This window comes from Cygnus atratus, chromosome Z, assembly GCF_013377495.2.
Source record: "Cygnus atratus isolate AKBS03 ecotype Queensland, Australia chromosome Z, CAtr_DNAZoo_HiC_assembly, whole genome shotgun sequence".
NCBI classification, from domain to species: domain Eukaryota; kingdom Metazoa; phylum Chordata; class Aves; order Anseriformes; family Anatidae; genus Cygnus; species Cygnus atratus.
In genome coordinates, this window is record NC_066396.1 from 30,908,912 (window position 1) to 30,932,248 (window position 23,337).

The 23,337-nt window shown below is 38.2% G+C and overlaps 2 long non-coding RNA genes across 2 annotated transcripts in view; one reads left to right on the forward strand and one right to left on the reverse strand.

The window, feature by feature from the left end:
• Positions 1 to 2,788: 2,788 nt before the first annotated feature.
• Positions 2,789 to 23,337, forward strand: part of LOC118258721 (uncharacterized) — a 35,536-nt gene continuing 14,987 nt past the window's right edge. Inside the window, exons 1-2 of the long non-coding RNA XR_004781876.2 lie at positions 2,789 to 2,905; positions 14,039 to 14,132. This is a non-coding gene — a long non-coding RNA (uncharacterized LOC118258721). The remainder of the gene's footprint in view (positions 2,906 to 14,038; positions 14,133 to 23,337) is intronic.
• Positions 11,648 to 21,854, reverse strand: LOC118258722 (uncharacterized). The gene is made up of 4 exons (XR_004781877.2): positions 21,672 to 21,854; positions 19,432 to 19,504; positions 14,681 to 14,765; positions 11,648 to 12,369 (listed from the first exon to the last, which is right to left on the reverse strand). It is a non-coding gene; the product is annotated as an uncharacterized LOC118258722 (long non-coding RNA).

Below are 23,337 nucleotides of genomic sequence, written 5' to 3' on the forward strand. Positions count from 1 at the left end.
AAGGACCTGCACGAGAGATCCAGTTTTTAGGAATAAAATGGCAAGATGGACGTCGTCAAATCCCAATGGATGTGATCAACAAAATAACAGCTATATCTCCACCAACTAGCAAAAAGGAAACACAAACTTTCCTAGGTGTCGTGGGGTTTTGGAGAATGCATATTCCAAATTACAGTCTGATTGTAAACCTGCTCTACCAAGTAACCCGTAAGAAGAATGCTTTTGAATGGGGCCCTGAGCAACGACAAGCCTTTGAACAAATTAAGCAGGAAATAGTTCATGCAGTAGCCCTTGGGCCAGTCCGAACAGGACCAGATGTAAAGAATGTGCTCTACACCGCAGCCGGGGAGAATGGTCCCACCTGGAGCCTCTGGCAGAAAGAACCTGGGGAAACTCAAGGTCGACCCCTGGGGTTTTGGAGTCGGGGATACAGGGGATCTGAGGCCCGCTATACTCCAACCGAAAAGGAGATATTGGCAGCATATGAGGGAGTTCGATCTGCTTCGGAAGTGGTCGGTACTGAAGCGCAGCTCCTCCTGGCACCCCGACTGCCGGTACTGGGTTGGATGTTCAAAGGAAGGGTCCCCTCTACACATCATGCAACTGATGCTACATGGAGCAAGTGGGTTGCACTGATTACTCAGCGGGCTCAAATAGGAAACCCCAGCACCCAGGAATCTTGGAAGTGATTATGGACTGGCCAGAAGGCAAGTACTTTGGGATATCATCAGAGGAGGAGGTGGTCCATGCTGAAGAAGCCCCACTGTACAACAAGCTACCAGAAAATGAGAAGAAATATGCCCTGTTCACTGATGGGTCTTGTCGTATTGTGGGAAAGCATCGGAGATGGAAAGCTGCTGTATGGAGTCCTACACGACGAGTTGCAGAAGCTGCTGAGGGAGAAGGTGAATCGAGTCAGTTTGCAGAAGTGAAAGCCGTTCAGCTGGCCTTAGATATTGCTGAACGAGAAAAGTGGCCAGTTCTCTATCTCTATACTGATTCATGGATGGTAGCAAATGCCCTGTGGGGGTGGTTACAGCAATGGAAGCAGAACAACTGGGAACGCAGGGGCAAACCCATCTGGGCTGCTGCATTGTGGCAAGATATTGCTGCCCGCGTAGAGAACCTGGTTGTAAAGGTATGCCATGTAGATGCTCATGTGCCCAAGAATCGGGCTACTGAAGAACATCAAAACAACCAGCAGGTGGATCAGGCTGCTAAGATTGAAGTGGCTCAGGTGGACCTGAACTGGCAACATAAAGGTGAATTATTTATAGCCCGATGGGCCCATGACACCTCAGGCCATCAAGGTAGAGATGCAACATACAGATGGGCTCGTGACCGAGGGGTGGACCTGACCATGGACACTATAGCACAGGTTATTCATGATTGTGAAACATGTGCTGCAATTAAACAAGCCAAACGGTCAAAGCCTCTCTGGTATGGAGGACGATGGCTGAAATACAAATATGGAGAGGCCTGGCAGATTGATTACATCACACTCCCCCAAACCCGCAACGGCAAGCGCCACATACTTACAATGGTGGAAGCAACCACCGGATGGCTGGAAACATATCCTGTGCCCCATGCCACCGCCCGGAACACTATCCTGGGCCTTGAAAAGCAAGTCCTATGGCGACATGGCACCCCAGAGAGAATTGAGTCAGACAATGGGACTCATTTCCGAAACAACCTTATAGACACTTGGATCAAAGAACATGGCATTGAGTGGGTGTATCACATCCCCTATCATGCACCAGCCTCCGGGAAAGTTGAACGATACAATGGACTGTTAAAGACTACACTGAAAGCAATGGGTGCTGGGACATTCAAAAATTGGGAAACACATTTGGCAAAGGCCACCTGGTTAGTCAATACTAGAGGATCTGCCAACCGAGCTGGACCTGCCCAATCAAACCTGTTACGCACTGTAGAAGGGGATAAAGTTCCTGTAGTGCACGTAAGAAACATGCTGGGTAAGACAGTCTGGGCTACTCCTGCCTCAGGAAAAGGCAAACCCATTCGTGGGATTGCTTTTGCTCAGGGACCTGGATGCACTTGGTGGATAATGCAAAAGAATGGGGAGGTCCGGTGTGTACCTCAAGGGGACCTAATACTGGGTGAGAACAGCCCATGAGTTGAATTGTAGTATGTTAATTATCATATAACACTGTATGTCATCACTACCATGGTTGCTATATATCATAGATGAAAATGGTGATTAATTAGAAGGTATTGGAAAGAGTGTAACCTGAGCATGACATAAATGGTATGGAATAAGGGGTGGATATCTGTCCTGGTTTCAGGTAGGACGGAGTTAATTTTCCTCCTAGTAGCTGGCAGGGTGCTATGTTTTGGATTAGGAAGAGAAGAGTGCTGATAACATGCTGATGTTTTAATTGTTGTAGAGCAGTGCTTACACTAAGCCAAGGACTTTTCAGCTTCTCGCTCTGTCCTGCTAGCGAGCAGGCTAGTGATGCAGCAGGAGCTGGGAGGGGACAGACCCAGGACAGCTGACCCAAACTGGCCAAAGGGGTATTCCATACCATCTGACGTCATGCTGAACAATATATAGGGGTGGCTAGCCGGGGTGGGGGGCCGGCTGCTCAGGGATAGGCTGGGCATCGGTCACCGGGTGGTGAGCAATTGCATTGTGCATCACTTATTTCGTACACATTATTACTATTAATACTATTATTATTATTATTATTATTGTTATTATTTTTCCTGTCTTAATAAACTGTCTTTATCTCAACTCACAGGCTTCACTTTCTCGTTTCTCTCCCCCATCCCGGAGAGGGAGGGGGGAGGGTGAGCAAACGGCTGTGTGGTGTTTGGCTGCCAGCCGGGCTAAACCACAACAGTGTCTCAGTCTGTACTTGTGACTGGCATCACTCCATCCCAGGTACAGTGCCTGGCTTTTTTGTTTGTTTGTTTGTTTTTGTTGTATTTCATGCCATTGCTGATTGCACAGTGCTCCAATCTGTCTAGATCTCTCTGTAAGGCCTCTTGTCTATCCAGGGATTCAACACTAAACTCCTCCCAGTGTGGTATCATCAGCAAACTTGTTTGAGGATGCACTGTACTCCTGCATCCAGATCATTGATAAAAATGTTGAACAGTCCTGGCCATAGAATTGAGCCCTGGGGAACTCTGCTGCTGACTGTCCGCCAGCCAGATGTATCCCCATTCACGGCAACCCTTTGAGCGCTACCATCAACACAGTTTATCACCCAGTGTCATGTGAATCTGTTCATCTCAGTGTTGGCCAATTGTCTGGAGGGATGCTGTGAGGAACAGTATCAAAGGCCTTACTAAAAGCCAGAAAAAATACATCCACTGCCTTCCCTTCATCCACCAAGTGGGTGACCTTCTCATGGAGATCAAGTTACTAAGGTAAGACTTTCCCTTGATGAACCTATGCTGACTATAGTTGATAATAGCTTTGTTCTTTAACTGATTTTCAATAACCTCCAGGACCATCATCTCCATACATTTTTCCGAGATTGAGGTTAGATTAATAGATCTGTAGTTTTCTGGGTTTTCTCTCATGCCTTTTTTGTAGATGGCTACAATGGTGGCTATGTTCCAGACAGCAGGGACCTCTCCAGACTCCCACAACCTGTGATAAATTGTAACATTACAGGGCATAATCCAAAAAGGTGCTAAATTTCCTGAGACAGACTCAACAAAACACGTCAAACAACTTGGAGGGTATAAACAGCATGGTTTCAAGCAACATGCCTAAAACACTGTGAGTTGAACGTATCAAAGTATTGCACTAACTGTACTAAACAGGTCAGCCTCTTCAAAGACTGAAGTTATAATGTCAACAGAGTATTTGAAACCACATCTAGGCTGGATGTGAGACTTTTCTGTAGTTTGAGTTTGTTAAGAGAAATGAAATACTTATCACTTTTAAGGATTAGATTCTAGAAGGAGAAATAGCTATTGCCTATTGGAAATTTTGTAATACTTTCATTAGGATAAAAAATGAGACAGGTGACAAAAACAATAATTTGGGCAAAACTTTAGAATACAGGATTTAGGAAAAACACTTGGGATAAATTGCACTTAGATACAGATATGTTTTTCCAAATAAAATTCAACGAGTTTACTTTGTATATATTTGAGGGAAAAAAATAGCCTTTGAAAAGCTGTGTTTGGGAACATGTTAAAAGATTCTGCTGAAAAAAATGAAAATCTCTCTTCTGGAAAATGTGGCAGCTTTGTGGGAATTTAAAAATAGATTGCTTATTCCAATTCTACTCAGACTGGTATCAAAGCTTTTAAAAGACAGGATTTCAGTAGACAGAGTTTAAGATAAAAAATGAGTTCTTTAAAAAATGTAGAAAACATGCAACGTTACAAATATATGTATATATATATATTGGAGAAAATGCAGAAATTTCCAGTGCCAAGTTTATTTAATGTGCGCATAATTTTAGGAGGTGACAGCAAATTAATTAATCAATTGAAATAAAAAAGATTACCCTCATTAATTCTGAAATATTTTCATATCCAAATAGATGAAAAGATATCTTCATATCTCAAATTCAAAAATGCAGAATAACTTGCAATAAATATTGATTATTTAGAATTACATTGCTAAGGAAACTTTCTTTGTCTCTGGTACCAAAAACTTGTTTTTAATTTTGACTGGCATAATATTAGAAACAAGTGATGCTTGTAGTGTAACTTGCAGTCTTACTACTATGCAAAACATTTGGAGGTTGGGCCAAATGTTTGGTATTTGCCATCCAGTTTAAATGCAGTAGGTTTGAGTGCATCTCCTTGATAGTTATTAATAGAATAATATGACTTATATTCTAAAGTTATGGAGAACACTGGAGAAGTCAGCTTTAACTGGCTAACATCTTTTGATGCAGCCTGCTCTTCACTTACTAGACAAATACTGTGACACTGGACAGAATTATTTCTGAAATCACTTGCATACGTTTTATATGACATTAAAGTCAATATTAAGAGCTTGCTAAAAGCTTGAGGGTCCAAGATAATATGCGTATTAACCTTACAAACAATGCATCAATAAGATAATAAAATTGTAATGACCCACCTATGAGTTATGAACACATTTTTCTGCTTTCAAATGTATTTCCTCTATTTTATCTTGTCCTTGATATGTTCTTTTAATAGAACAGCTCTAAAGTATAGTTTTTTTTTTTTTTTTTACTTTAGATAGAGAGATGTATCACTGAATCACTTTACAACTCTGAGACTTTGCATTTTTGAGAGACTCAGACATCCTGAAAACATCTCTTCCTTTTTCCTATTCACAAATTCAGCAGCTATCTTCTTTGACATTTTCCTTGTCTTCCTACCGTACTGCAAGAGACTGAAAAGTTGTCTCATTTGTAATTTCTGCTTTTTTAACAAAGTGTGCAGAATCAGCTAATGCTTCAATTGGTGTTTAATGACTTGATGAAAGTCTCCCATGGTGTCTTAGGCCACACCAGGAAAGAGCTGCACACTCTTCAGGCTACCTTGTCCTCCTTCTGTCTCTCTAGTTCTAAATTTAAGTGCAAGATAACTTGTCTCCTCACTCCTTGCCCCATTAGTTTTAGGTCTCCTGTAGTGATTTCTTATGAAAACTATTTCAGCTTGTTTTTATTGGCCAGCAGATAACTCAAGGGACACTTCCCCTCAGGTAAGCTTCAGGGATTAAAAGGGCGTTCTCACTTCTCAATACTGTGACTAAACCTCACCCCACATTCATTGACTTTAGCAGGAGTAACAGTCTTGAGGTTAACTTGGCCTCACCTCCCTTTACTTTTAGAGACTGATTCATTAGGCTGTAAGTAGATGCAATTCTTATGCTCTCAGTTTTTAAGAGCAAATACGGATAACAAGGGATATTGACATCAGAATTTGCAGCAAAGGCTAAACAAAATAGACCTCCAGTTTGTAACTCTTATCCAGCTATTTTCCCATGCTTGTGAAGTTTTTGTTTGCTGGGCAGTTTAACTAATAAAGTGTATGGAGGTTCAGAAGTGCTGAGGTGGGACAGAGAGATTTCACTCTCTCTGTGGCTTTCATAGGTCTCCCAAAGTGTAGTGGCCTCCAGATTTAACAATGGGGTGGTAAAGCAAGTGCAACTTGTATGAAGTGCCATGGCAATCTCTGGGGTTTAACTGTCTTTGAAAATGATATTAAAAAGTCACCTCTCAGGAACTTTTCTCCCTCTGCCCCATAAAAATAACAGCTTCTGATTCTCCCAATTGTAACTTGCAGCACTTCCCTTAGTGGAAGTACAACAAGCTAGAGGATTAAATAAGGAGGGGAGAGAAGAAAGAACAAACCCTAGAGTCTTTTAAAACATTATGTACATGTATAGAGCCATAACAAATCCATCAAGATGACTGTGGAGTTATAGCCAGGTCCTGTGCTCCCTGTGTCACTACCATCAGGCATCACTCAAAGCAGCCAAAAGCCTGGAAAAAGGAGCTCTGTGGGCAGAGAAGGAGTGGCCAGAGCACAGCTGCATGTACTTGGCTCTGTTTCTGTGGTGTGCTTTGTAGCCCCAGATCAAAGTGCAGATATACCCTAAGAGCCACTTTTGCCTGCTGCATTCCCTAGCCAAGCACAGTTCAGTTGTAGCCCACAGTGTTGATTATTTATTTATTTATTTTTTAAGGCTTCAATGTCCACGCATGTATATTTGTGGTCTTAGATACACATATGAAAAAGATATGGAAGTTCAAAGGAATCATATGTGCAGAATTTGTCCCCGTGTAGTGTTTTGAGGCCCTCAAAGAAGAGCCCATATGTTCAGCATTATATTAACACAAGAAAATGGTTGGCCAGTGCTCTGGCAGGCTTGCCTCAAAATTTTCCTGCTTTCACGGGTTTATGTCCAATCATAATGTTATTTGAACACATTTAATTAACTACTGTAGCCGTTTGAAGTCTTTGACATTATTATTTTTATACCACTAGAGCCTCATACCACTGCTTGCTTGTCATTATAGCAGTTTCCAAGATCAGTGAAATTCATTCTGGACTCAAAGTTAATCTCATGGAAAATCCAATCAGTAAATTGATTAGGTATTAAATTACATTCTTTGTTAATGTTCTCTACTCCTTTCCTTACAGTAAAAAGAACCCATTACTTTATTTTTTTTCAACTTTTCTCCCTATCTCTCCTTTCTCTCTCCCCTCTTTTCCATTAATATTAATATGCCGTCCAATTCACTGGTATTTCAGGTATGACATATGGATTATATATTACTAATTTATTCTTAAACAAACAAACAAATAGAAAAGGGACATTTCTTAGGTTAAATCAGAAATTAAAACGTACAAAAATGTGTCTGATCCTTGGATGTTTTAGAAATGTTCTTTTGATAGTTTTGCATTGATGGTTATCCAAAATGGGTTTCTGAAGCTAACATCTGTGGAAAATATTGCTGTCATTAAAGTTTACGGTAGCAGTAAGCCCTCTGAGTTGATTGCCACTGTACTCTAACATATTTTACCATAGGCGGTTCCTAGCAGTTAACTTTGGAAAACAAGAGAATTTTTATGTGTGTGTGTTATTATGATTTTTTTTTAACGAAAACTTGTTTTGACAAGAAAATAATCCACTACCCTGAATCCAGCAGTCAGTGGGAGCTGCTATCCTGTCAGAACCAAACGTGTTCTGTTGAACAGAAATTCTGGAAGTCATATTAAAGAGACTGAGCTAACGTCAGGTTATTGCAGCTTGCATTTGCCAGACAGCCTACAGACTTATGCCTGTGATCACGGTGAGGCAGGAGATTAGCTGTGAGTCCTGTGATTGCTAATATCTTTTGCATACTGTGTTCATCAATAGAAAGTCTGCCACTGCATTCAATATGGCCAGAATTTCATCTGTGTTATATTGGCCTTCTGTACAACTTGAAGGTGGATTGCTTGCCTTGGATACCCATTATGTCTGCTCTTCCAGCTCTTTGGGCCAGGTTCTCCAGTAAGTACTTTTTTGTAAAATGTGAAACAATATTTTGCCGAAGACAGTCACATAAAAAATTGTTAAAATAGCTACATGTACACAGATCAGGTAGCAGTTAACACTGCTTCAGAGAATTCCCACTAAAATTCCCACAGAGAATTCCCATCTAAAAGTCATAGTATGAAATTCAGCTGCTATTTGTAAACACATGTTGATTCTTTTAGTCATGCCTATAACAAAGGACGAGCAATAAGACTCTCCCTTCATTATAAAAAGTAATCTCACTTCAGATGCTCAGCAGATTTCATCATTCCTGTGCTTCAGTCCAGTAACTCTCATTTTTGTTTTTCCTTTCCTGAATATGATGCAGCCCCTTGGTTCTTCTTGACTCAATGGACCTGTCATTTTTAATGGCTTGCTGAAATCTCAAAATCAGAATTGCTGAAACTCAACTCCTCATGTTTTCTTCTGAAAATGCCCATCCATCTCCATGTTGGTGCCAGCAGTGTCACTATCTGCTATGCAGTCTTGCAGCCTAGGAATCACTTCTGATCCTGTTCTCCCTCCTTGTCCTAAATCACAGCAATAGTCTCCTGCTGCACTGGGTTGTAGGTGCCTGTCTCTCTAGGTGTTTGCTTGGTTTGCACTGACAACTGCAACCTCCTTCTCATTATTTTCTTCAAACACATTTTGCTCTCTTCATCAGATTCAGGCTTTCCACTTTAAAACAGTCTGTTTTAGCTGTCAGAATGAGAAGTTCTTCTCTTATCTTAGTTAGAGATTACTTCTGGTGAGCTTAAGTTCAAAGTTTTTGGCCATGCTGTTATATGTTACAACAACCAACCTTTCTGCCATTTTTTTCTTCAGTTATACTCCACTCTCTTTTAAATCACATGGATATCCAAATCATCCCCTCTTACAATATTCCTCTTTTTTTTTTCCCCTCTTTTTAAAAAATTCCTTGAACTATGTCCCCAAACCAATATTCCAAGACACCACTTTCATTTCAGCCAAATTAATCCTGGAGTCTCGTCCTGTAGTCTACCCTGAAGACTACAAAAAGTATAACAGTTAAACCCAGCTTTGAATTTCTTTTCTCTCTTGCCAAAAAATATACTCATTGCTGTCCCATTTCTTATCTATTCTTTCCTTCCCTTCTTTTGTTGTGTCTTGGTTCTAGAATTCAAGCTTACTGAAGCTAAAATCTGTATATTCCTTTCATGAGGCACTTAGCTAATCTGTAGGCAGTGTGCAAATATCAAACAATAATTATTTCTCCAAGGATGGATTTAGTAATACACAGACATTAAATGCTATCTCCCTTTGATTACTAAGGACGTGTTGTGTGTCTATGTGGATCCCAGGAAAATACAGGAGTGGGGGCTGCACATGAGAAACTAGAAATACTTAAAAGTAAATACTCTCATTGAGATGAAAGGGATAAGTCCTTGGTGCAATGTTACTTACTGCTCTGAATGTCTGCTGGATCAGGACCTTAGTTTACAATGTGATAAGCCAAATCTTCCCTGCCAGAGCCCTTTCCAGAACACCTGACACTGCACAAGCCCCATTTACTGTCAGTCATTAAGCAGAGCTGTCAAAACTAGCGGGAGAGAGAAAAACAAATGTATCTAGCACCAGTCAGTGGATTCTAACAATAACCTCTTACAAGTCACCGATTACTTTCTCGGAGATGCAAGAGATTACTGATTACTTTTAAATTACTAAAGCATGGATCTGTGAAAATAGGGCCATATTTCTTTACAGAGATGTGTTTCAATGCATCCCCACATTTAAAACTGAAAATCAAATCCAATATTTAATTCATTCCTACAAAGAGAATAAGTTTTCAATTTAGGTTTAACTGTTTATTTAATGTTTCTTTATCCAATAGCAAAAATTGTTGCTCTAGCTCTCAGTAGATATTAACTTGAAGAAAAGGAAAAAATAAATTAGCATATTGATTAAGCACAGCCTGGATGCCATGATAACATTACAGCTAGCTGTTTGGTATTTTGATATTTTTTACTTTGATAAAATTTATTATCTGAAAATGTAATAAATAATTATTTCATAGAGTATCATAACATAACAATAAAAGCAGTATCTTGCCTTTTTATTCCAGACAATGGATAAAGAGATTTCGTCACCACTCATGCAATCCTCCTGGATATAGCTCAAGTACCAGTATTAATGTTGCAGTCGCCACAATACATAAATCAATATTTCTAATTTATCTGGGGCCATTATTTGACATCAGTTGCTTTCAATTTTAAACTCCAAGACTAAGCATCATTTTCAGACTATTTTGTTATTAAAAAAAAAATGTATTTTCAGATTCAAGAAGAAGGTAAATTATTATTTTGTTTAGTTGTTCTATCTACAGTAAAAATACTCTATATTGTTTGCAACCGTCAATGGGAAGTCAGATTTTTTAGAGTTTGGACCCTAGAATCTTCAGTTGCTGGTGCCTGTAGCAAAGTCAGCAATTTCTCAGATAATATGTCTCATAGCTGTGCATATTACTGTATCGGGGTAATTGTCAGCTGGGTATTGCAGAGGAAGCCTGAAAAAAGCTAGACAAATGACATTTCTACAAAATGTTTAATTTATTTGCAATTCCAGAAACTTCCCTTTTACAAAATAATCCTTTTTATTCAGCCACATGCTTGTAGCACAAATCCCAATATAATAAGTTAGCATATAGCAAAGCCTGTTACTGGTTTGAGATCCAATCTCTACCTTCCCTGCCTTTCTGGGATGGATTTTAGGATACCACAGCCAAAACAGATTTATAGTTCTGTCACAATTCTTCAGGTTCAGGCATTTATCTGAACCTTCCCTCCTCTATCTGTTCTGACTATTTGAAAAAATTTTCAAACTCCATTGAATAAGTTTTGACTCTTCCCTGACATGCTGTCACACTCAGATCTGTGCACCAAGCAAATTGATAGCACTAGGGGAAAGGAATTTTAAATCCAGTCCCCTTGCCCCTCCTTTTTTTTTTTTTTTTTTCCACTGCAGTGTGAAGTTTCTTTTGCTCTCTCAACCCTAGGCTAAATGGACCTTTGAGATAAATTTTGCATTAGTTTATCTCTCAGTTTGAGTGTTACATGATTCTGTACTTACTGTCATGGGGGTTAGCTGTTACCCTTGCATCTACCAAGACATTTCCACCAGCCTGGTGTCAGACTCAAAATTAGTGATTAATAAAGTTAAATTAGTGAAAGAGGAACAAGCTTCAAGTTATTGAAAGGAATGAGAATGATATATGAATATCATTAGTTTTTCCTTAAAGAGTATTTATATGATTATATGAATGCAAAAAGGCAAAGCAGTATTTTAGTCTTTCTCTAGTCACTGGAACACTCTGAAGCAGATGGACTGTGTGACTGATGATTCAATAATTGCACTCATTAAAAATGTTCACGCTTTTATTTCCACCCCCCACTCCCCCACACACATATTCTGTGAAGAGCTGAGGAATTAAATGTTTTTGTCATTGTCAGCAGATAGATAATTGAGTTTGCTTTGATTTCCTGGGGTGCCCCTTCCCCACCCCCATGCTGTGGATTGACATCCCCAGAAGTGCTGCAGAACATTTGAATCAGACCCAACTGTCTTAAAGGAGAAAAAAACCATAGAAAGACTCCTGTCTCTCTCTCAGTGTTCACTTGTGTGCACTCAGCCAGCAACCTACCTCAGTAGAAGACAGCATGCATTTGCTTTTCTGCCAGATTACCTCCTGCCATGATGCAGCTACCTATCTGTAAGGCTCAAGGAAAAGATAGTTCTGCCTTGAACATATGCACAGAAAGCTTCTCTGTTTTTATTTTTGCCAGCTAGAATCAGCCTAAAGGTGATGTAGAGGAGAGGTTCTCCAGCTGTGCAAATGCTTGATTCCTGTTATTGCAAGAGTGTCAAATCAACATAATCTCACAAAGATGAGAAAAAGTAGTAAATAAAATGGTGGTAGCTAGAGCAAAGAAAAAGAGCGGTCCTGCTTTCTCTGAAAACAAAAATAGAAGTATCTCCCAGCTTTGCCAAAGGGGTGCTTCCTTTCGTTTCTAATATTAAGTTTTGAGTTTATATTTAAATTTAAACCGCCTAATAGTGAGAGCATTCTCCAAATGAAGCTTTACATTCACTCATTGTACCTACCTATTGTATGGTCACCCATTTTGTAGATGCTATGGTTTGAACAAATAGAGTAGAAGCTGTGTAATCCATGACTTTCTGGTGGTCTCCAGCTGCTCCAGGAGTCTCTCACATTGTCAATCATTTGTATTTTGCAAACATCTAGATGAGACCAGAGCATCATGGTGGTCTGCCTACTTCAGAGAGTTCCTTCCAACTCTGATTAAGGTCTTTGAGATGTACTTTTGCAGCCTCCATGTTTATGTTTCACTCTTCTGTACCTTTGGGCAAAAGAAAAAAAAATTCTGCAGAACATTTTATCTTCGACTTCTTGAGCACACTTTCTAGACTAAGGTGCTCCATGATACAATTCTGATCTGCTATTAGAGCACTTAGGAGATCTAGGAAGACTGTATAAGTGCTTAGGCACTTACCCGGTCTTCTGTGCCCATTGCCTCTTAAGTTCCCACCAGCTGAAGTATGTAACACACAGACTTAGACACAAAATATATGGTTCAAAAAAAAACGTTGGTAGGTCCTCATATCATTTTTTCCCTCAAGATCATTGCACCCTGTTATTCTTTGTGTCTGTCATGTATCAAGATTTTTACACAAATTATGATGTGGGGATTCTTCATATACTGTTTCAACAGCTGAAAGGAACGTCTCTATCAGAAAAGAATGCTTTTTCCTTGTTCATCAGCTGCCTTTTGTCTTTGTGAACTCCCTGAACTGTTCACCTTGTTCCGATGCTCAAAGTCTGCTTCTACAGATTAATTCCTCCCTCTACGTCTAAATTCTAGTTATTCCTTTTCCATGTAAAATACAGTTATTCCCTTTTCTTCTAATCTGGAGGAAAATATTCCAGACTCTAAGAGTCCTTAGCCAACAATCTGTTCACAGTCATAGCTGTGAATGTTACTTCACCTTCTCCTCCCAATACACAGTACAGAATGAAGGCTATTCATGTGACATAGTATTATGTTTAGTTCATAAAAACAAACTGAAGTATATAAAGTGCACATACATCTGCCAAATCATTACACCATGTTGACTTCAAGTGGGTTTTCCACTTAGCCAGAGAATACAAACCTCTGAATTATATGGGATACTTGCATAGGGAAATGACATGATTTGCACAGAATAAAATAGCATTGTACTTTAAGTAAGCTATTTCAGTTAACATTCACAGGAGTATGCTAAATCTCATGCTCAATAATGTGACCACAATGTTTAGTGAAACGGATCTTAAATACCCTTGTCTTTCATGAAACAGTTTCCTCCAATGAATTTGGAAGTTTCTAAGTGAATGTTGCAGTACAAAGTTGAACAGAATGAAACCCTCTACAAGTACAGTTGGGGATTCAGGAAGATACCTAAAACTGTCTTGAAACGTAACACTACACATGATTAGCTACATTCTGACAGCATAAGGGGATGACCGACAGTCAAGAATGCACAGTCAAGCCTGAAAAGAAAGGTCTGGTTAAAAATGAGTCTCAGTGGCAGTTCTCTATCACTTGGAGAAGGAAGTTATCATTCCAGGAACCTCCTGGATTGCCTGTGTCCTGTTGTGCTGTCCCTCCAACAGATATTAGGGTGGTTGAAGTCTCCCGTGAGGACTAGGGCTTGTGAACATGGGGCTGCTTCTATCTGTCTGTAGAGGGCCTCATCTCTTTAGTCTTCCTGATAAGGTGGTCTGTAACAGAACCCATACTAAAATGTCACCTGTCTTTGCCCTCCCTTAAATGACCCATAAGCTCCCTGTCATCTTCTCATCCATCCCCAGGAGGAGTTCCACATGCTCCAGGTGCTCATTGACAGTTTTGGTGAGGTGGCCATATTTTCATTAACTTCTTGGACCAGCCCACAGGTGACCTCTTCACCTCTCATATCCTTCAAAGGGTAACACCCCCTGTTCACCTACTTTTCTTATCTTTCCTTTTTCAGAGCTAATATCAAGACACTGCTCTGCTCAGAATATGCTGTGAAACAGACACCACCAGAAATGCAACAACTGCAGGGTCATGAAGGGAAGAAGCAGGTAGGTAGGATAAAAATTGCCCCTTTTCAATTTAAGCAAAAATGTTAACATGGCACACAAAACAAAACAAACAAATAAACAAACATCAATGTAGTTGCAAGGTATCAGGTATTTAAAGCTTCCATTTCTTTTTCAATTCAAATGCAAGAACCATTTGCTTCTCAAACTTAGTGACTTACTGCTCATAATTGGTATCTATTTATCTTTTGTGTGTGTGTGTGTGTGTGTAGCAGTGCCCCACATGAAAAAAGAAATTGTATTTCACAACCAGAAGTGACTATTGCATAAATTAGATAGAGATGAGAAAACAGCGAGCTCCATATTCTGTTTACCAGATTGATGCCTTCCATTTGCAATGTGGGTATTGTTGATAGCTTTCATGGGAGTTATCAGATGCCACTTTCTACAGTTCAGGTGTAACATGGAAATCAAAACATGTTTATCCTCCCAGAAGTCAGAAACTACACTGACTTCTTCTGGGGCAACTGAGGAGGGCACGTCTTTCAAAGGGCTGTTCTTCACCCTCTAGGCTCTAAAACACAGCTCACCTGCTCAGCCTCCAAGAGCCACTGGTCCATTAAGAGTTTCTTTGGTCAGGTTTCCTTCCATGGGGCTCAGTTCCAGGAATATAACCTCAACAGAAAAAATACTTCAATTTTAAAATTGATGATTTTTAGAATCCAATGCCTAAGACATTTTATGAAAATATTCTTTGTTTTCTTCAGGATTCCTTCTCCCCATGTCAAATGATGAAAGTTTCTTGATAGCACTTTCTTTCACTTCTGTTGAGGGGAGTTAAGCGTTCCTCTCCCCCCCTCCCCCCCTTTTTTTTTCTTTTTTTTCTGGAATATTATGCAGTTGTCGTATAACAATACTTTAAGGTACCCTGCCTTTTCAAAAAGTCCCTAAAACCAACATAGTCTTTCTAATGTTCACAGCCAGTGAGAGCAGACTGTTTTCTTCAGGGTTTGTTGGTATTTTAGATAGCTAAAGGAAAAGAAAACAAACTCTTGCCTGGTTGGAAAATTTCTGTTGTAACTGATAGCAAATACGGAAAGTCTAATTTGCATATAGATGTCAAAGCTTGCAACAATATACTCCCCTGGGAGAACTCTTGTTGTTTAACTGTGTACACAGTCTGGCACTAGGCTGCCCAGCACCTAATAAAAGCTAAATTGAAACTTTTTTCAAACTCTAAGGCTGCGAGTATTCTTAAACTATCAATTTACATTTGCGAAGAAAGGGCAGAATCATAGCAAGCTAAGCCTCATTTAAGAGGAAAAATCAGAGGGTATGGTGACAAGGACAAGAGGGAGACATAACTTTATTTGAGAGTAAACATCAGTCAGATGTGCTAAAGTTTAAATTCATCAGCCAAGACGAGCTTTATTACTATGATGGGATTAGTCAATACCAAGGAGATAAAAAGCAGCACTGTGTAAAGGAGAGAAAAAATAAATGAAAAAGATTATTAACAGGGCTGAAAGAACAGCAGAGAAAGGATGAATGAATATTGAAGAGAAAATGAAATGGAAGGTGGAGAGAACAGAAGGACAAGTGAAAGAATTAAGTACAATCTCCTTTTTTTTTTTTTTCTTCTTTTCTTTCTGCCAATCCTGTTTTTTATTTGAATTTTCAGTTCTGACCACAAGCTATGCGGGAAAGCAATCATAAGGTATTGTGGCACGGGAAGATTAAAGGCTGTCAGGGAAAAAAGAACAAAAAGTTTACTTCCATAATTTCATTCAAATAAACTATATTAAGCTTTTAAATGAAAATGTATATGGTAAATATAAAGCATGAGTAATGTAATCTCAGAATTGGAGTTTGCACAAATTTTAAGTTAGACGTAATCTTTGGTTGATACAAGAAGGTTTCGAATCCTATGAGGAGCAAAAAACAACTGGCCACACATCTGATAGCTCTAATGCTAGATTCTGGCACCAGAATAAGTATGGTTTCCACTGACCCACACTTCAAAAAATTCTACACTTTCCCATGAAATCTCCCACGTTGACTTTCAATTCAGTTCTCCCAGTAACTCTTCAAACGAATAGCGGTCCATAGACATTTATTTGAACAGCACTGTAGTCGTTACTAGGACTTCGAGACTGAACATACCAACTTCATGTAAAGGAAGAGTGACAGAGAACCTGAAGTATAGAAAGGGAGAGGAGACCACTGAGAGATATTTCTACAACTTTTTCCTATAAAGCAATGAAAAATTGAGACTGTCTAAATGTATGATTCTCCCTTTACTCATGAATCAGCAATCTTGTTAAGGGAAGCATGTCATTTTCCCTATCACTTCTCTTTAGAGAGTATTCTTCCTCTAGTCTCCTCTTTTACAGTGCATCACCTCTTTACTACTCAGTGATAGAGACTATCTGGATGAAGGGAAACTAATATTCATCACTTATCACTGGATTTAATTTTTATTCACGTAAGTGTTATGTTATGAATGGAATTTCATTTATATAACTTTATAGAACTGAAATTCTCTTCTCATTATTCCCTTCATTTATCCACCACTATGTTTGACAAGAAGTATTTGCCCCTTAATGTCTTTCACTCAGGTTTCCAGCTCTGGTAACATAATGCTGTCTCTCATACTTCAACTTATCTCCAGAGAGTCTGAACAATTTGCAAAATTAGTGTTTCCTGGCTAATGCTGAGAAAGTTCACTTAATCATTTCATCAGGCATGTGCAGGAATGGAGAAATTAGCATTTATAATAACATATTCCAAAGGGACAAGGAGATCTGCTTACAGCTTATGCCCAGAAGCTGTTTGATAGTGGGACTTCAATGCTCTGCAGATTTTGCAAGCTGTATGAGCTACAGGGGAGAAAGCAGTTTCCATCAGGCAGTGAGGAACAGATCCACATCAGTGAGTCTCTGTGCCATTTCACCAAGTGCAACACATACATTATTATAGTTCAGATCATGGGTGCACTTGTGACTCAGATCTCTGGATCTCCCTGTGTGTTCTGGTTCACATCACTGAGCAGTCACAACGTGCATGAACAGGTTTCCTATCAGAGAGCTAAACTATAAGTTGGGCTCTAGGAGCACATACAACGTGCTCAAGCTTTTGGTGGACATTAGATACATGAGACCTGGGAGTCTGAAGGGAATATGAAGTAAACTCTGTGTATATACTTATTGCATGGGTATTGAACTCTTCACAGCTGATTCTCTGCTCTTTAGAGAGAGCACTTCTACAGGGCTGCACTGCAAAGAAATGCAGCTATCACATGCAACCATCAAAAAAAGTTGAGCTCTGAACATGATAGATGCCAAAATCATTGATGGTCATTGCAGGAAAATCTAATGTCACTATCTCTCTGGTCTTTTGATAAATATCAGACACAAGTAATAAATCATTTATTTACTCCTTTAAAACAGTTTTAACTTAATTTAATCATGTAAGTAGTAAATCTGTTTTTCCCTCTGGTGCATTAAATATACAGTCTCTTATAGGTTGTATATTGTGCTAATTTGGTATCATGTTAGCCAAAGAAATCTGCATGTTATTCTCTTTGTAGGATGTGCTGACCTTGAGGAAATTTATTTTAACCCTGGTAAATTTGTTGGTTTGGGGATAATTCACGGGCACCAAATGGTTCACAGATAAAAATGCTGCTTTGACCTTCAAAGTGCTCAACACTACATGTCATTATGCAAGTTGAGAACTTTTCAGTCCTTTCAAAATGCATCACCTAAGAGCATCCTCTTTGCTTGTCACTCTATATTATTGCTATCTGAATGTCTTTATTATCTCCTCATTTTCCATAACATCAAATGCAAATTTCTTATGCCCACCTTCAATGCCCTTCACAACTGTTATCTTTGTTTAATCTTTTTTTTTTCTTTTTTTTTTCTTTTTTTTTTTTTTCTCTAGTTTCAACTCTGTAGTGGTCTAGAGTGAATGAGTATTTGGTAGTACCAGAACGCTCTTTATTCTTCTGCACATTAATAGTTTCCTCCTCTTTTACTTAGTATTAGTTCTGATGGCAAGCTGTACTATATTACATCCTGCTATGAATCCCTATACAACCAAACATCCATTACAGTTGCATGGTCTGCAAAGAATCAGGCACTAATCTTACTAGGTGAGCTGTAGTCTGACAGAGATAATATTTATTTAAGAAAAAGAGAACGATTCATATTGCATAGACAATACACAGAACTATTCACATTTGCTCTTGCCACACCTCCTCCTTCATGTCTGTTGTGTTCAGTGATCACTTATGGTCTCTGTTTCATGTTAGTTTGAATGTTCCTCGGGACTGAGATTTTGCTTGTGTAATGGTGATCTTCAAGCAGTACAGAAGGTAACTCTGGGCACTGTTACCAATGCAACAGCAAACCATGTATTGACACTGAATGAATTCCAATCCTTGATTTGTCTAAATATGTTAATCATACCATATTGTTTACATATTTCTTCTATGCAGAATATGTAAACATTTATCTATGACTTCAATGCTCAAAAAAGATACAGAACACTATATTGTTTGCATTCCATGCTCTTCTGTCCTGAAAGAGTGTAATGTGTTGTTAGGAAACCTTGTCCCTGACAAAAAACATTGGCACAGAAACTGACAGTTACTGACACTAACAAGGCAGAAGTTTGATGACAAAAGAGAATGAGGATGAACAAGGAAAAAAAAAGTGCATATAGGCATAAAAAAGTGGGTGGGTTTCAGGGTAGGTGGAGGGAGTCTTGCAAGAGCATCTGCTTTGCAAAACACTTTTGAAACATTTATTTTCCCATGGAGGTGTTATTCTTCTGCTTTTGCTAAGGAAAGATTGTTAAGGCTATGGATTGAAATAATAATAATAATACCTAAAATGAAAATTAAAACAAGCAAGCAAACAAACGATATTATTGGCAGTATTATTCTAGGTATTTCACTGAGGACAAAGCAATTAAAATGCTGGGTTTTATCCCCATTCTGAATTGGGCTTGATTTCTCTAAGCATTATGGTGAGTTCATCAAGCCTATTGAGAAGCTGTAATGTGGAAAAAACATACACATATAAAATAAATAAATAAATTACTGGCCAATAATTGAAACAGGTTGGATTTTCTTTGTATTTATGCATTATTTTTGTTTACTGAAACAATTTATAAAAAAGTAGTGGCCATCTTATACATTCAGATATTAGGATTTTGCTGGAATACCAGTATGTATAAATGTATGTATGCATTTTCAGACAAAAGACTTTGCATCAAATTAAAATACATTATTATGATTTTCATAAAAGGAATACCAAACATCTATACAACTGACCTTATTGTTTCTTCTATTGTGGTTGTTCATGTTTTATGAGGTTTCCTATGTGCTAGTTCACAGCAGTCTGACTCTGAATCAAGAAACAGAAAACAAATACAAAGAACATCTTGATTTAGATTTAGTTGTGTAAATCTTATTCAAGTTGATATGATTTCGCTTGTGTGAATGAAATGAAGTGAAGCCATGTGTGAATACCTGCATATGGAAAAATTATACCGGAATACTTTTAAGTTAAAATAAGAATTGTATAAAGGGACAGCATGTGAACCTCTTTGTACGAGAAGATACTTTCACATGCGGCCTTATTGCAGTCAATATAGTGAAACAGAAGTATCCCATTCTGGCCAAAACAGTTTTAGGACCACGAAGTAAAGGCAAGATAAAGAAAGTCATTGGCTGTATTGAGAGAATGTACCCATGTATGTTCCCCTAAAAGAGCTGTCTGTGTCTTGAAAGATCCACTAAAGTCTAATTAAATAAATTAAATCTTTAATAATGCCAACATATTGATATATGATCTATGAACAAAGATGAAAGGTCTTCTAAGACCAGTGTCTTTCCTATGGAAGAAAACATAAGTTTTTCTTTGTGTCAGTGATAGTTCAAAAATGCTGTATTTGCTATTGTGCCAAGTGGTAATGTTATAATTACTCAGAGTTAAACTTAGCTTACCTCTGAAACTTGTTATGAAGACAATTCCAGTACAGATTCCTTGGAAGGTTTTAAAAAAACACAAAACTATTCCTCAATAAAAACATGAGGAAAAAACAAACAAACAAACAAACAAACAAACAAAAAACAGATGTTCTCATTTCTCATACACTTTCATTATATAAAGATTGGTGGAGAATCAAAGTTTAATTTTGGTTTCTATCTAAAGTAAAATTCTGACCTAGCGTTCCATTGCCATTCCAGTATCTTTTATATCTTTTATCTGATACAAGTGATTATCCAAGTAATGTTTTCAAAGTTTGTAATTAGAGATAAATAGAGGAAAAAAAAATAAAATAAAAAAGAGGAATTTACCAACTAGTACTACTTCTAGCTTGCATATCATGTCAAAACCTCAATGTCCTAGAAACTTCAAGCTTGCTGTATTTAACTAGCCTCCAAAAAGCGACATCCTTAAATCCTTAAATCTTTTTTAGAGAGGTTCATTTGCTATTTTTAGAAATATTCACTCTGAAATCTATGAACCTGAAGCTATCCTTTATGATTTCATGGAGACATCAGAAAATTATCAGTACATATTAGATCACTAATTTTTGCTCATGAGAGGAGAACATAGAAATTTGTTTGCAAATGAATAGAGTCCTCACTGACATAACTCCTCAAGTATTATTTTCAATAGTATGCACTAAGGAACTAGATGCCCTAGAATGCAATAGAAACTAGAAATTCACTCAAAATATGGTGGATTGTTCCTCTTACAGAGAAATGGGAAAAGGAGAGTAAGAGATGAAAAGAAGAAGGATATGGAGAAGCAGAGGGGGAAAGGAAGGGAGATGTAGATGAAAATTTTATATAACTTTTAGACATCCTCTGAAACCACAGATAAGAGAAACAAACATATTGAGATCAAATTGGAGCATCACTCTCTACAAGAATTTATACAAACCAACCTAGCACTTTCAGTTAAAACACTACTGGCATCCCAGACCACAACTCAGAAAACTGAGATTAGCAGATGCTGAGTGACATTATTAAGGAAAAGTAAGTTAGCACTGGAGTCAAGATTCAGACCTCATTCTGCTTGACAGATGAAACTTGCCCATCTCCCATGCTAGCCACCAAGATGGTTCATTTCATTGTTGTCTCCCAGACTAGCTATGGATGGGAGCTGATAAAGAGATGGGTGGAAAACAAGCATGTATGAAGGGTACCACTGCTATTTTACTGACTGATTCAAAAATGCAAAGTATTGCTACAGAGTCTTTTAAACATGAATGACATTTCTGACTGGCAGAGGACATGGCAAATTAGAACAGAAGAAGGAAATATTTGTCCTCTATCTCAGTCTCTTCCACAGAGCTCAAAAGACCTACCAAAACCTAATCCTGTGTTTTTTCAACTAGAAGTGAAGCTGGACAGCCTTTTCCCCATTAAATGCTGGGACTGAACCACTGACAAACACTAGCCTTCCAGCCATAGTCTGAAGAAGATGGCGCTTCCCAGACACAGAATTATTTGCACAAATTTCCCGAAAGAAGTTAGTATCGGCAAACATTGAAACTTACCTTACTTTGTTCCACAGCTGAAGCATCTCCAAATCATATCCAGGCTTTCCTTGACTATCAAGGACAATAAAAAATCATAGAATAGAATCACAGAATCACTCTGGTCAGAAAAGACCTCCAAGACCATCAAGTCAACCTAGCACTGTCAAGTCTACCACTAAACCATGTCTCGGAGCACCGCATGCACATATCTTTTGAATACCTCCAGGGATAGTGAATCAACTACTTCCCCAGACATTCTGTTCCGATGCCTCACAATCCTTTCAGTGAAGAATGTTTTCCAAATATCCAAACTAAACCTCCCCTAGTGCAACCTGATACCATTTTCTCTTGTCCTCTTGACTACCAATTGCAGGAATACAGTATATTAAGAGACAGTTTCCTTAACAGATTGTTATGGCTGAGAGAATCACAGATTCTGTCTTTTCTCTCTCTCTCTATTTACATTTTTTTTTATTGCTAAATTTTGAATAAGCTTATTCCAGGACTCTTAAACAAGCTAATCAATGGTATTTCAAAAAAGCAAGGACTTCTACAGTCATCTGCGCAAGGTCAGTTTCCAAAACAGTGTTTATACAAATTGGTGTGTATCAGTTACTGCATGTACAAACGAAGTCTTTGTATTTACAAAATACTAATTAACCCATCAAAACCTATTTAAATGACAAAAAAATAGATTTATACTGAAGATTTATTTATTTATTTATTTTTGAAAGTACATTCATTTGTAGTTCAGTTTTGCTGTTTTGAAAATACAGCTTATGATGAGTGTTGCAAGCAACGTCAAGGATGAGTAGCAAGTCATTGGTGGAAAGACATAAACAATATGCTAGCAATTTCCAATGACTTCAGTGTTATGATCTGATGAATTGTGTGAGGAGACCTTACTCATCAATTCTGTTTTGTCTCCCAATAGGTAGCAATCTTAGAACACAAATTCCATTTAACTTCGGAGATCATCTTTCTTGTCTTATAACCAGTGTAACTACAAAGACTGAAAAATGAGAATAGTCAAGAACAATTCTGTTTTTTGAAAGGGAGTGAGCTGCATCAACATGCCTCTATTCATCTAGAAATGCCCTTAAAAAAGCAGCTACTTATCCTCTAGAAAATGGTAAACTAGTTTATTAGTTTAATACCAAAAGACTTCCTGAACTGCAGTAATACAAAAGAGAATAAAGATTTCCAACACATTGTTGACCATTCTGTTCAGTAACTTGCAGTAGGATATTTCTGGGTTTCTCCATTGTTACTGTTCTATAACATGCCTCTTCTGATGTACCTTTCTTCCACTAACCATTGAAGAAATACTGAGGGTATCAAATCTTGCTCTTTTCATTGTCTCCACAGATCTTCACATCCCACTCACAGGCTTTGCATCAATCATTAAGAGCACCTGCCTTATGCAATGAAACTTAAAGCCAAATCCAAACTAACAAGTGGATAAGGCACAATTAACAACTATATTTTAACTGTAACTAGTTTTTAAATGTACCTCCCTGAGGCGAGGCATGACTATATTATAGTCTCAAATTCACAGGTGGTCTGATAGAAAATTAGGATTTCTGCCTCATAAAATATCTCAAAATAAAATAAAACAAAACAAAACAACAAAAAAAGTGAGTAGTGATTCTTAATAGAAAAGAAACTTTACAAGAAAACAGAT